A 15242-nucleotide genomic window follows, 5' to 3' on the forward strand; every position below is an offset into this window, starting at 1 on the left:
GCCCTGTTCCTCGTACACCGCATACAGCTCTAAAATAATTTTGCTTCTGAGCTAAGTAGCAAGTTCTTCAGAGCGGCCTTTTATAAAACCAAATTGCGTTGCAGTTAATAATTTGAATTCCTGGGCGAAGCTTGCTGTTCTAGAATGTATAGCTTTCTCAAGTCCCTTTGGAAATTGTTGCGGTATAGAGATGGGCCGGTAATTCGATAAATTGTTTCATTTCCTTCTTTAAGTAACACAATAACTTTCGAAACTTGCCTTTCTTTCACAAAATGTCACGTTAAAATCAGTAAGTTGCATACATAAGCAAGCTGTTGGCAGAATCAAATCTAATACATATTTGACTGGCCTTAGTTGCATACTATCGACATCGCATGCTGAGCTGTTGTTTAGGCAATTAAATATTTCCTTCCGGAACTTCATGGCGCTCGTCCTGTCTTCTTCTAATTTTTGTGTGTGTCACTTCGCACTGCAAATCAATACTATGTTACTGTATTAACTCGCCCAACTTTCTATCCGTTTGCTTCATTTTGCGTTACAGGAATAGCGAATATTTGTTTGATATCATATTATCTTATGCCTCATCACAATGCTGGCATAATTGTTTTCTAATGACACAAAAAGTTGTTAAAGGTTCCGGCTAATTTTGAGCCTTCCATTGTTACACTATTTACAGTAAGTTCGGTAACAGTTTCCGTCCGCACAGAACGACTATACATATTTCGCTTATCCTTTTCCACAAGATGTCAGGCTTTTTCTTAATATTGATTGGAAGAAAGTTGAAAAGATAGTCGCCTTTCGTACTACGCTAGAGGGCATTAGTTTTATTTCTGGGTCGTCTGAAAGCTTCCCCGTCGTCACAGTCATATACGACAGGCGGGGCAGAATGTTGCATTATCTGGCGCGTCATCGACTGCTCCTACGCTCCGATGCGCACCGCGTCATACTGGATTCGCGAAACGGAAGGATGCTTGCAACTATGTCATAAAGATGCGTGTCACACCCAGGCCGTAGGCGTGGAGTCCGCGTTTGCGAAAGGACAGGTCGATATGCCCGCTAGTTCTCGTGATATCATCTGCAGACTACGGCAAGGACGGCGCTCTACGCAGGATCCTTTTATCTCCATGTTGAGATTGCATGGACCCTGGGCCTTAGTCGGACACCTTAGATAACTTCTACTGTGTGGGCTTGTGTGTGTGCGCGCGCGCGCGAGTGTGCGTGCGTGCGTGCGTGCGTGCGTGCGTGAGTGAGTGAGTGAGTGAGTGAGTGAGTGAGTGAGTGAGTGAGTGAGTGAGTGAGTGAGTGAGTGAGTGAGTGAGTGAGTGAGTGAGTGAGTGAGCGAGCGAGCGAGCGTGCGTGCGTGCGTGCGTGCGTGCGTGCGTGTGTGCGTGCGTGCGTGCGTGCGTGCGTGTGTGCGTGTGTGTGTGTGTGTGTGTGTGTGTGTGTGTGTGTGTGTGTGTGTGTGTGTGTGTGTGTGTGTGTGTGTGTGTGTGTGTGTGTTTGCGCGCGCGCGCGTGTGCGTGTGCGTGTCCGAATTTGTTCGCTTACACCGATACTTACTTCTGTCTTTGAATTCGTATAGGTCTGTGTCGCAGGTGGTACAAACCTATACAAAACGAAATTCTCCATTTAAATAACATGTGTACTAACCGTCGACGATAATTGTCGATGTAAGTGAAAAGCCGAAAACGCTTAGAAAGCCATTCGCTTCATTAAATGAATGATATACCCGAAGGACTGCATTCATTACCGTGAGGACATTTAGGTAGCGCTTGTTGTTTCATTGCGCAATTCCGTAGGAAGCAGAGCCGTTAACCAGAACATTTGAAGCAGTGCCGCCGCCCTCTCCTGCACACACCGCAGGGGGAGAAGGTGGCGCCCAAAAGAGGAGGGCAATCCTTTCCAAGCGCCCCACCACCGCATCTAAAACGTCAAACGCCCAAAAGCCCTCTTCAGCAGCACGTGTCGAGAGTCCCGGCTATTCGCTTACACCGACAACGATGTTACGAAGACATGTCTTCAACGGAGCGGAGCTGTTCCTTAGCATTGTCACCGATTGCCTGTACTTCACAGCCTTCGTAATAACGCTAGATGTTTAAATAAAATCGTCGAAACGTTTATTTTACCGTATCAATTGACATATCTGGAACTCATATAAGCTTCTAAGAACTACGTTTGTATCGAAGTTCTATGGGCCCCTTAACTGCCACGACAACATCGAAAACATTGATTAGAAATGCGGGCTATTTAAAAAAATGCCTGCATTTATATGGCCTATTCTTTTTCCTAAAAAATATGATACCAGGGATGTGTATAACGCTTCTAACGCCGTTCTTGAGAAAACGAATAAGCAAAAGACCTTGCGTATTATTTATGCGTCAAAATTACAAGCTAGTGCGACATTTGTCATGACTAGTATTAACTCGTCATCGCCGGCTATATGAGGGGTTAATCTGATATATTTACTACTGGCGATCAATGCGCCGCGGAACTCGGTAGAGCATGCGTCCTTTGCATCGGCGGTGAAAAAGCAACGTTACAAAATATTTTCAAAATGAATCCTCATGATCTAACGTATTTCATTTAAGTTGTAGAATGTAGTATTCTGATGTATAATTTTATGATGTATGTGATGTAACATGTATCATGTAAGTTGTAGAATGTAGTATCGTGATGCATTTTCCAGCTGTACATTACTGCTTTATGTTAGATATGATGGCTGTTATGTCAGATTTTGTAGTGTAGTTATGTATAATGGCACGTCGTGATTTCTGATTCTATGTATTAGCTATACATTGCTACTCTATGTAAGCAAGGATGGGTTTCGTTTCATATTTGTACCCCACTCCTGCACCGGCCCAGTCGGCCAACAGTACCTGGACGTAAATAAATAAATAAATAAATAAATAAATAAATAAATAAATAAATAAATAAACTGCACCCGCCATTCATCAACCAGCGACCTTCAACCACAGAACACGAAAACAGACGAAATAGCCAAAGAAAACTATCCGCTTGAAAAATGTCTCGTAGCGCGAGCAGTGGGACGAGGGCGAACGAGTCGGCCTCGGAAGAAGCCATCACGTGCTGTATGCTTCTCTTTGGACGGTGTTAAACCGGAAGGCGATACAGCGTACAGTGCTTACTGAGCGTTGCGGAACACAGTGGGCTCACACTCGTTTCCACATCGCTTCCTCGCAACCCTGGCCTAAACACCTCTGCGGCTTCTTTCCGTACGGCCTGCTTGCAGGTGACAAAAAAAAAAAAAAACTGCAGTGCAACCAGTCCCAATGCAGTGGAATCCGTGCCCAATAACACTTTCTTTCTTTCTTTCTTTCTTTCTTTCTTTCTTTCTTTTTTTCATTTTCTTCGTATAGCCCAAGCTTCGTGCGGTCACTTCGGAGGCTTCCCGCTGCTGTGCTCGCCCATAGGCAACTGCAACATTATAGCGCTTCCCTCTACAGCTCGTAGGTTTCCTCTGGCAGGAAGATAAATAAAGATTGCGTAATGCTTATCATCAGTGACGACAGTGAAAATTATCCTGCGATTGAGAGTAAGGCACGGGCATTGGACGCAATCTTTAAACAGTTTGAAGAAGTCGCAAAAATTGCGCTTAGAAGGCTCGCCTGGCCCATCTACATGCAGGTAGACTCGCGTCTACGACAAAATAATAAAGAAAGGAGTACACGTACAAAAAAGGGAAGAAAAAATAATCTCACCCACGCTGTCTTCGCACTGGTTGGAGAAATTCGTGGTTACAAAAAGAATGTACGCCAACTTTCTAGCGCAAGGGCAGACACACCCTGCAGGTTAAGCTGACCTTATTGGATAATTTTCGCACCTCTCAGTTTCTGCGTTGAATGAAAATTGCAATAGGAAAAGGGAGTTTGTCGTCAGGTAAGAAGACTTCTTCTTGACACCTCTGGAACCCGACAAATGCCCAGTGACACAATACCTTTTCAAGTCCGTATTTTACTAGCGCGTGGTCTAGCTGTTACGAACACGGAAACGTCATTGTTCGTTGAAATGTCCCGCACTTAAGAGGACATAGACGCCACGTACGCGGACAAAGACACGGTCTCTTTAAATTTCCTGCAGACTCTTTTTGTTTGCGTAAACGCATAGATGAGCGTGCAACTTTATCTGGCTGTTTGTGTGCGTCTGTTTTGGGTGGCACCATATCTGGCGACCTTTTGTGGCATTTGAAGCATGTCACACATCACGGGCGTTTAATGTTGTCCACCACGGCCGTTCAAAGTCGACCTCCCACGTTGTCAAAGTGCCAATCATTGGGAAACCAGTGTAGTAAGCTCATTAAACCACCAGATTAGATTATGTGGTTTTACGTGCCAAAACCACTTTCTGATTATGAGGCACGCCGTAGTGGAGGACTCCGGAAATTTTGACTGCCTGAGGTTCTTTAACGTGCACCTAAATCTAAGTACACGGGTGTTTTCCCATTTCGCCCCCATCGAAATACGGCCGCCGTGGCCGGGATTTGATCCCGCGACCTCGTGCTCAGCAGTATTAAACCACCAAGCAGCCTATTTGTGAATCGTATTGCGTATAACCAATTGGCTTAGCAATACGCTTCCGAGTCATTAGCAATTTATTGCTCCTAGCACATGCTACGGTAATAAAGTGCTTTGTAAGAACGCTGAAACTTTCTTTCATGTAATTCATGTACTTATCTGTATATTGGCGCATAATGTGGCAATTTGTATTGTTCTGAGTTCCTCCTGTTTGTGTTCGCCGACTTGACGACTGTCTCGTTTCATGACCAGGGGTGTAGGTTTCGTCAGCAAAGACGCTTAGCCTGTTTCCTTCTGCCTGACCTGGTTGGCACGACTCACTGCCTATGTACGTACGTATACAGGTCGGAATAAAGTCAATGTCATTCAAAGTCATTGCATGCGATTAAGTTTTTCGAATAGGATAGTCACTTATCTGTGAATACGAATATTTTTGAAATATTCAAAGTCATCAACTGTGCCCAGTTAATCATGAAATTGGAGCAAAACTACGGTAAATCTTATCCCGGCGGGCATAGCGTGGACATACGACGTCAGAACTTGCGTGGGGGAACAGGCTACGTCGCTGTGGGAGCCAGAATTTACCGACTGTACAGTGATCATTCGCACTCCCTTAAGAGTTATGTGCACGCGAAGAGGCAGCTTGTTTGTTCCTGAAGCTCCACTTGTGATTTTAATAAACAGCGCTTCATAACGTGCGATGTAGCTACAGAAAACAGGAAAAATAAGTACTGCTGAAGCCCGCTAGGTGGAGGGACATTAATAAAACGAAGAAAGTTGGGAGGCGATTCAGGCTCCAGTCGAAGTCGATCGAAGACAGTGTCTTCTAGAGTGAGCTGGGGGGTGAGAATAGAGCGGAGTCACCCCGCACGGCACTTCATCGCGCCACCCCTCGCGTGAGAGGAGTAGGAGGAGCGTCGGAGTGCTTCACTTCTTTCTTTCTTTTTTACTGCGTTATCTGAGGGGTCGGCCAAGATTTTTAGACGTCATGACCCTAGGGTAGTTCCCGTGGATACCCACGGGAACTGCTCACATTTTTAGAGTGTTCTACCTTAGGGATCGGTGCACATTTTCAGGCTGCACAATACTGGGGATCGGGCCACGAAAAAAGGCTAGAAATCCACATACCCGATACGAAAAAGTGGGGATAATTCTCTAAGAAAGAGAGAGAGAAGGGGTGCATAGAAAGGCAAGGAGGTTAATTAGAGGTAGTTCTGGTTTGCTATTCGGCACATGGAGTAGGGGTAGGGGGATGAAATAGAGAGAGAGAGAGAGAGAGAGATAATGCAGAAAAAGGCAGGGAGGTTAACCCGATAAAATAGAAAGGCATTCAACTACATAGTACGCCCGCGAGACATGTCTGAGTATTATATAGGGCTAACTTTACTTTGAGGAGTCAAAAAATAAAAAAGAAACATTGTTTTTAAATTTGTTATCCATCCGTATGGTATGAAGCTACAAAGGAAACCATTTGTTTTATCTTTCCCGTACTGACAGAAACTTGCTAACGTTAGGAATACTATAGGATGTGAACCTTGTTTTCAATTATTAATAAAAACGGTCATAAATTCAGGTGAAATTAACAATGAAAATAGGATAAAAAATGAAGGAACGCAGAAAAAGAAAGCGAAGATTGTGTTGTATTGTCGCATCACGAAAAAAAAAAAACTAGAAAAAGGGGGAAGAAAAAGAGGAAAGGACAAATAAGCGCAGCAAGCATCCCTATGTCTGAAACTTATTGTCGACGTACCAAATGATAGTATGACAGGGGCACTTAAGACTCATCCAATCTGGCAAAGTGCATCTTCGAGTAGCCTTTCTTTTTCTTGAACACGAATTCCAGAGGCAAGATAAACAGAAGCGGCGTGTTGATGGAGTGTTCACTCACGCGGTTTAGAAGGAACTTCCTGTTCTTCTAAAGAGCCTCTGTTTACGTTGCCGTCTTCTTAATTAACAGGAGCTTCAGAAGCGCACAATGGAAATGATCGGCTATTTTAGTAGAACGCAGATACTGAAAGAAGAAAGTTCTGTTTTCGGTGGGTGGCACGCAAGTAACCGTCGCAAAGAATCTCGATTCGCGGAGTTCTGAGAGTGATTTGTTTCACGGCACTTTCACATACACGTTGGTCTGCAGATGCTGCTTTTAAAAATGAAGAAAGAAACTCAAGTGGGAGCGCAATTTCGCTCTTCCGTGTAAAATTGTCAGGGATTCATCACACTGCAAAAATTAGCTGCATCGACCCTGCGCAATTCTGTAAACGGTTATATATATATGAGCTCTGTAGATGGCACACTCCTAGTATTTAATTGGGATCAATTACATGGTTCTTTTGGTTACGAAGGTACCAGCCTAATTTGCATAATTACTTGTCAAACTATTACATCGAGTCATATTCAAATGTATACCTCTTCGGTAAAATGAATTAAACATCTCATCTTCCGTATTTTTAAAGGATTTCAAACGCGTTTCATGAAAAACCCGGCAAATCTTGTGTTGGCCTGGTTGTTATGATTATAATTTTCTCTAATTTATTTCTCATTTCCCACTTGTGGCGAGACACTCATTGGCCACGAAGTGTACGAATCATCATCAGTAGCATATCTTTATGTGCACTGAAGTACGAAGGATTCTCCCAGCGATCTCAAATTACCCCTGTCTTGCGTTAGCTGATTTTAATTCGCGCCTGCAAATTTCCTCATTTCATCACCCCACCTACTTTTCTGCCGTCCTCGACTGCGTGCGTTTCCCTTCCCTAGGGCGCCCATCCTGTAACTCTAATAGTACAGCTGCTATCTGTCATGCGCATTACATGGCCTGCCAAGCTCCCTTTCTTTCTCCTAATGTCAACTAGGATATCTGCTATCCCCGTTTTATTTATTTGTTTATTCGTGATACCCTCAAGGTACATAATTGTACATTGCAGAGTGGAGGGGCGAACGTATGCCGAGGGTAAAAGAAAATAGAGGACTAGGTCAAGGAATTCACAGTGCAGGGAACAAAAGCGATGTGAAAAACTAGTAATGCATTCATAACAACCAAAACAGAGACCTACATAACTTGAAAATACAGAAAGAGTACACTTTAGCAAGCAGACAATGTTCACGAATAAGTATGTAATTATGCCATTTGCAACCATAAATATATTTTATGTTGATTAGTGCATTCCTAAATAGAGTGGGGTCACTGATGCTTACTAATGATGTAGGTAGATTATTCCAGTCGATTGAAGTGCTAGGAAGGAATGATTGTGAGCACGCGACGGTGTTATGGCGGCGTACGTTAACTTTATACACGTGATCACGACGAGTCGAATAATAAGGCACAGATTGGATCCAATGAGGGCGAGGAGATGCGTTGTGGTAGTAAACTTTATGAAAAAGGGAAATGCGTGATTCCTTCCCGCGAAGAGGTAATAACGGGATTTGAAGGGCACTCTTCATTAATGTAACACTAGCAGTGTGATGGTAGTTAGCTAAGATGAAACGAACAGTGCGATTTTTCACTGATTCAATTTCGTTAATTAATGTGGTCTGATCAGGATCCCAAACGGATGAGGCATATTCTAATTGGGGGCGGACGTATGTTGTGTAGAACAGCCGTTTTAATAAAACAGGCGCAAGCGAAAAATTCTTCAAGTATACTAAGGAGCGGATAGCTTTAGGTATTACATATTGTACATGCTGCTTCCAAGAAAGATCGCTAGTTATATGAATGCCAAGATAACGGTAGCATGTAACGGATTGAAGGGGGCAGTCATTGAGGGCGTAGGCAGGGCAAGTTGTCTTAGAACAAGAAATCCGCATAGATTTGCATTTATTAAGTTCCATGCATCAAGTGAGGCACCAATTAGATGTGTTATCTAAATCAGATTGAAGGGTAGCTATATCAGAGGCATTAGATTTTTTTCGGTATATAACACACTCGTCAGCGAATAAACAAATTTGTGACGAAAGGTTATCAGGTAAGTCGGTAATATATAATAAAAATAAAAAAGGACCAGGAACAGACCCTTGTGAAACACCGGATTCAACTGGAGCCGTGTTAGATGTAGAGCCATCAGCTACAACAAATTGGGAACGAGACGAAAGGAACGATTGGACCCAGCTAAGTACTCCCGGGTCAATGTTGAGTGCGCTTAGTTTGTGTAGTAGCGATACATGTTTGACCTTGTCAAAAGCTTTCGGAAAATCCAAAAATATGCAATCAGTCAAAAACCCGCTATCAAGATATACATGGAAGTTATCAGGGAAAGTTACCAGCTGAGCCTCACAAGAAAAGAATTTGCGAAAGCCATGTTGACTGTTAGAGAAAAAATTATTTTCTTCAAGAAAGTTGACAAGGGGCCCTATAACGTAAAACTATTCCAATATGTTTCTATTCCAATCTCCCGACGTCAAATTTGCGTAACCACCGACGCAAGCACCGGGCGGTCACCCGCAGTGTTGTCTGAACTGACCAATCAAACGCTCTCCTCGTTCATAGGAGGTCACTTTTGTTTGCTTGAAAAACGAATAACATTGCCTACACTGAGCGGCTTGTCGTATCTAATTGGCTGACAAGAGGCGAGAAGAACGCTCAAGTGGAGAGGGATTCACTGGGGCAGAGCCAGTGCACTGAAAATCGATAACCGGATGAAGAGGGTGGTGCCGGCGTCTGCGATTGGTCGGCTTTCCCTTACTTAGCTTGCGGTGGCTGGTCGAAAATCACGGCGGCATGCAACGGAAGCTTAAGAATGACGCTAAAACTGACCCTCAGCAAAGAAGAGTTGGCAGAATGAGGTGGTAAACGTGCCGAAAAGGCTCGAAAACGTTACACGGCAGCGCAAGAAGCTTTATTATACGCAAGTGCACCCATGCTCTCCGGCAGGTGCGAGGAGCCAGCGTCTCAGCGGTCGGCGACAGCCATCTTTTATTCCTTTCAGAACGGGGCAGCCTGCGGCTATTCCGAAGAAAATTCAGTTTTGTTCGGCATATTAATGCATCTTTATCGCGTCCACGTCACTTTGACGCAGTGAGTTCGCGCGGTTTTGCGACGTCGCGTGACAGGCAGGTGAAGTGGGTGCAGCCCGAAAAGTTTTTACCAATAGCCGAGTGTTAATGGCGGAAAGGGGTCGAATCAGAAATAACTGTTTTTCTTTTTTCTGTCAAGTCATGCATAACCAGTGTGTACACATCATATCAGATGGGGAGGTATCGCGGTTTTCGTGACGTCGCGTGACAGACAGGTGAAGTGGGCGTGGTCGAAAAAAGTTTTTGACCAATCGTGGAGGGCTGATGGCAGAATCGGAATAGAAAAGTTTGGAATAGTTTTACGTTATAGCGCCCAAGGTTAGAAAATATAATGTGCTCCATTATTTTGCACGGTACTGAGGTAATACAGGCCTGTAGTTAAAAGGATCTTGAGTTACGCCAGATTCTTGGATCGGAATAATATTTGCTGTTTTCTAATCATGAGGCAAGGATGAAGACAGGTACGACTGTGAAAAAATGCTCTTTAAAATGCTGGAGGAATACTCACTAGTATTTTTTAGAATTTTAGTCATGATTTCGTCTATTCCACAAGAAGACGTAAGCTTAAGAGCGTCTATTAATTCTTTTATGCCAGTAGAGTTAAAAATTACGGGATCCATAGGTAAAAAATTGCAGCATGGTAGCCTTGGAAGGTCGTTATCATGTGCTGAAGGAGTAAAAGCTTTTATAAACACATTATTTAAAATCGTAGCGCAGTGCTGCCGAGGTATAGGCTCGCCGGAAGACGTGCTAACTGATATGATTTTCGATTCAATAGGCCTTACCACATTCTAGAAACTTCTTGGATTATTTATAAGCATTTTCGGAAGATCATTATTGAAAAAAGAAAATTTTGTATTCTTTATCGCCGATGAGTAGGCCGACGCAGCTTCTTTGTAGACAGACCATTTAGCCTGGCTTTGCATCCGCTTAGCTGTGCGAAAAAGACGTTTTTTTTTTCTGTTAGATAGGCGTTTCAAAGATTTAGTATACCACGAAGCATTGTTATTCGAAAAAACGCACCTTTCGGGATTAACTTCTTGACAATATCGTGAATGTTTTCTTTGAATATATTCCACTTAGTATCCAATGAGCGCTCAGTAACATTAGGCAGTAAATTATCAAGAAAAAGAGCAAGTTCGTAGTTGATAGCGGTGAAGTTGCCCTTTTTATAATCACGAATGGTTTTAATACTGTTTTGGGACGGTAGAATTGCCAGGCTAATGAAGAAATGCAAGACGTCGTGATCGCTCAAGCCGGGTGAGTGTGTAACCTTAGATATGATATCTGTTGATGACGTTAAAACAAGATCTAAAAGAGATGATGTGGTGTTCGTTACACGTGTAGGGGAAGTAGCAACCTGAACCAAGTTGAAATCAGCACATATCTTTACAAAATGCTTCCATTCTACGAAAGTTGTACTTAACAATACAACTTCCGCTTTTTGCTCCATGATCCACACCGTTCTATTGTGTCTTGACATTACGCCTAACATTTATCGTTCCATTGCCCTTTGCGCAGTCCTTAACTTCTTCTCGAGCTTCTTTGTTAAGTTCAAGGTTTCTACCCCCACCGGTAGAATGCAATAATTGTACACTCTTATTTTCAACGACAGTGATGTGCTCCCAGTCAGAACTTGGTAACATCAGCTGCTATGAACTCCAACTCATGTTTATTCTTCCGTAAATATAATTCAAATGATCAGGGTTCCCTGTGAGGAATTGACCAAGATAATTCGAAGTATTCGAATACTCTTCAATCATTTCTGTACCCAAGTTTTTGCTATTTCTGCTGTTTTCTGCAAATATGGTACTTTCAAATCATTTTGTAACCATTCCAGCGGTTTATGAAATTTCTTCATAACCTTTTTTTTTTCTCTGACTTCATTCCGCTTCTCAAAACCCCTCTGCCGACAATTGCGCTCGCTGGTGCCTACCTTACGTCATGGTGATCAAATGACCCAGGAAAGCAGCCCCAATTTATGTTCAAGTGTAATTCGATATATTACATCCCACATTTGCCTGTCAACAGAGCGAACACAAAGCTCACCGCGGTTTTCCCATTAGCCATGCACGCGACAAATCGGCACGTAACGCCGACAGCACCAGCCTATACAGCTGCAGTCTTTTCGTTGGACACAACTGGCACTGACGTCAACGTCGACGTCATAACTGGTTGCACAAAGGGCCATTCAAATTACGAGAGACTCGCGTTACAAAATCGAGCAAGTCATCGCTTCTTTCGCCCACTCTGCGAAGCCCGTTTGTCTTCAAACCAAATCTCACTCAGCGTGGACACGTATACGATCACGAAAACAGGTCGTTTCTTTCGGAGCAAATAATTGCGCACAGCTCTGTCCAAATGTCCTCGTTTTCGACGCTGCCCGGCCGAATAATCTCCGTCGATGCCGTAAGGATATTGGCGTGTTCCGCTGCCAGATTTGCCATATTCGTTTTTGGCGGACAAATAAATAAATAAAAGAAAGAAAGAAAGAAAGAAAGAAAGAAAGAAAGAAAGAAAGAAAGAAAGAAAGAAAGAAAGAAAGAAAGAGGAAAATTTAGCCATAGGTTATAGTGCATTATACGCATATAAGCGGGCACAAACATAATTATAATAATTTGACTGCCCTGTACTCCTTTGGTGACTGAGCCAGCGCGAGTATTTCTCTCTTTTTTTTTCTCTCTCTTTACGGTCGATAGGTTCCGAAGTTAATTACCTTGCATGTGAAAATAGCGTTTCGGAAATAGACGCTAAGGGCACATAGCTGTCTCGGGAACGACGTCGCCTGGCCCTCGAAGCTAACGCTGAAAAAAAGAGTTTACATTATGTAGTCTTCTTAAGAGCCAAACAAAGCAAAACAACACAACAAAGAAATGAGCTATAACGATTTCCTTGCAGTAATAGGCTGCGTAAGATCTGGCGCCGACATGGCCACCAGAAACTTACGCCTACTGTTTATGCAGATGACGTACGCTGCTTACGTGTTCGCCAACTTGACGTGTCCCCTGAGCGCCGAGAGCGCCGGATTGACCGACAGCAGTACGGCCCTTCGCTTTCCGGTTGGACGCGGAGCGCTGATCACGACACCTTTCGACTTTGACGGCACCTGCCCGACTCTTCGCTTCTCGGATCCACAAGGCACACTGGACACCACAGCGACACCTATGGTTGAACAACTCGTCTGCTGGCAACAGGGGTCAGCCTCGGACAGAAAACTACATAAGCAGCTGCCTCGCTATGCCACTCTGGGATCTGGCGCCGACATGGCCACCAGAAACTTACGCCTACTGTTTATGCAGGTTAGTTACTCCTACCGTTTCGTGAATGGCAAGCCATTTAAAAAATCGGCGTCAGATCCCATTGCATGCTTACTGTTCGCTGCAAGCAAACTGTGTTATTTTGGGTTAAGTTGCATTTTTAGCCCTGGTTGTCTGTCTAAGATTTACTTACTGCTCTCTGGAGATGTAGAACAAAATCCAGGACCCCTTTCTACTGAACAAGAACAGCAAATGTTTCAAGCTATTATGAAAATTCCATTGATGATGCAAGGGCAGTCCGAGATACTAGATGAGATCCGCTGCCTTCGAGCTAATCAGCAAGCTATGGAACAAAAGATAAACGATTTGAGTGTCAAAGTTCAACTCGCTGAGGAAACCGCATCACGCGTCACATCACTGCATGCCACGATAGAAAGGATTTCATGTCGTGTTGACTCGGCCACTTCTGCACTTGCCTCAATGCGTGATAGCCAAGACGATCTAGAAAATAGGTCTCGACGGAATAACTTGATTTTTTTCGGCCTTTCCGACACCGCGAAGGAAACATGGGCTGAATCAGAAGAAAAGATTACGTCCTTCTGTGCAGAGAAATTAAATGTGTCACTTGAACTACAATCTATGGAGAGAGCACATAGAATAGGGCGGTACTCTGAGCACAAGAAAAGACCATTAATAGTAAAATTCATATCATTTAAAGAAAGACAACGCGTCCACGAGGCCGCCTCAAGACTAAAGGGAACAGGATTTGGCATTAGTGAAGACTACTCTAAGAAGGTTTGCTTTGAGCGCAAGAAGTTGCTTCAGTTTGCTAAATCACGTGGCAGTGATTTCAAGCTTATCTTCAATAAGCTCAAAATAGGTAAAAAGACATACAAGTACAATGCTGATTCCGATAACGTAATCGAGTTAGACGGATAGCCATCACAGTTCGCCACATCTCAGAAGACGGCTCACAACCTGAATTTCATTGTCGTGAATTGTCGAAGTCTAAAAAACAAAAAACATGAGTTTGAATCTCTTTTGGAATCGACAAAACCACATGTAGTCATTGGCACAGAGTCATGGCTAGATAGTTCAGTCTACAACAGCGAACTATTTCCGTCAGACTACACTGTTTACAGAAAAGACCGCAACTGCCACGGTGGTGGCGTTTTTGTTTTGATCCACAGCAGTCTCAGCAGCACTCCCATCAACATAGAAAGCTGCCTTTGCGAAACGGTCTGGTGTAGGGTGATGCTCGCAAACGGCCACTCTGTAGCAATCGGATCGTTCTACAGGCCCCCAAACTGCAGGTCACCGAAGCCTTTATTTCAAATTAATGACATCATGCTCTCGTTAAACACGACATATATTATTCTTGGTGGCGACTTTAACTTTCCCCATATTAAATGGGAAAACTTTCAACCGCAAAACAATTCCTCGTCTCTTATTTCCACAGCATTTTGCGAGCTGATAAAAGCCAACTCTCTGTTCCAGTTTGTTGAGCGCTCAACAAGGTTAGGATCAGCTAATGAAAGCATAATTGATCTGTTCCTCTGTAACGATCGAGATCTTGTGTCCAGCGTCACCGTAATTCCCGGTATAAGCGACCACGAAGTCGTTACTGCAAAACTAACGTGTACTGCTATGCGCCGAAAAAGCCCACCGCCACGGAAGGTGTTCTTTTATAATAAAGCAGATTACCCATCGCTATCTCTGGAACTTGACGGCTTTCTACCTGAATTTCGTCGACACACCTCAAACATCGACGTTAATTCTGCCTGGTGTTTGTTTAAAGCTAAGCTATTGTCATTAGTTCAAGTTTACGTCCCATCACGCATTGTATCGTCCCGACGGCAATCTGATAAGCCATGGATGAACCGCAACCTTCGATCAATTATTAACAGGAGGCACCGATTATATCGCAAATATTGCACATGCCCGGATTCCGACACGTATCTTAAGATGAAAGACCTAAGCAAGACTATCAACAAAGAGATGAGGAACGCTGAGGCTACATACCTGCGCACATTAGGTGATAAAATAAAAACTAATCCGAAAGATCTCTGGAAGTATGTCAAAAGTAAAGGGAACAACAAAGTAACTGTGCCTGATACTATAGATGACGTAAATTACGGTGATGACGTAACCAGCAAAACTGAGCACTTCAATCACTACTTCCAATCAATATTTTCCGGCACTGCTGCTATTGTGAAAGACTTACCAATTCCTACCGACTTCGAACAAATGGAAAACATAGAAATAACAGAACAGGGAGTTGCTTCACTGCTCAAGAACGTTAAAGTTAGCTCCGCATCTGGTCCTGACCACATTCCAAACTATGTCTTAAAGAACTGTGCTGCATCTGTCGCCCCATTTTTAGTAATTCTTTTTCAGGCATCTATCGAAGAGGGGTCCCTGCCTAAAGATTGGAAAAGTGGTA

At 43.5% G+C, this 15242-nt stretch overlaps 1 protein-coding gene across 6 annotated transcripts in view; it reads right to left on the reverse strand.

Moving 5' to 3' along the window:
• Positions 1-15242, reverse strand: part of LOC135898385 (serine/threonine-protein kinase SIK1-like) — a 466770-nt gene that overhangs the window by 142680 nt on the left and 308848 nt on the right. Inside the window, exons 1-2 of one of the 6 annotated variants that reach the window (XM_065427283.2) lie at positions 12524-12650; positions 12259-12346 (exon numbers count right to left, since the gene is read on the reverse strand). The exons of the other annotated variants lie outside the window; for them this stretch is intronic. The gene's annotated coding sequence lies outside the window, so the exon portion shown is untranslated. Of the gene's footprint in view, positions 1-12258; positions 12347-12523; positions 12651-15242 lie in introns of those variants that run through there. 6 annotated transcript variants of the gene reach the window in all.

Source organism: Dermacentor albipictus, chromosome 4 (assembly GCF_038994185.2).
Source record: "Dermacentor albipictus isolate Rhodes 1998 colony chromosome 4, USDA_Dalb.pri_finalv2, whole genome shotgun sequence".
Classification (NCBI taxonomy): Eukaryota; Metazoa; Arthropoda; class Arachnida; order Ixodida; family Ixodidae; genus Dermacentor; species Dermacentor albipictus.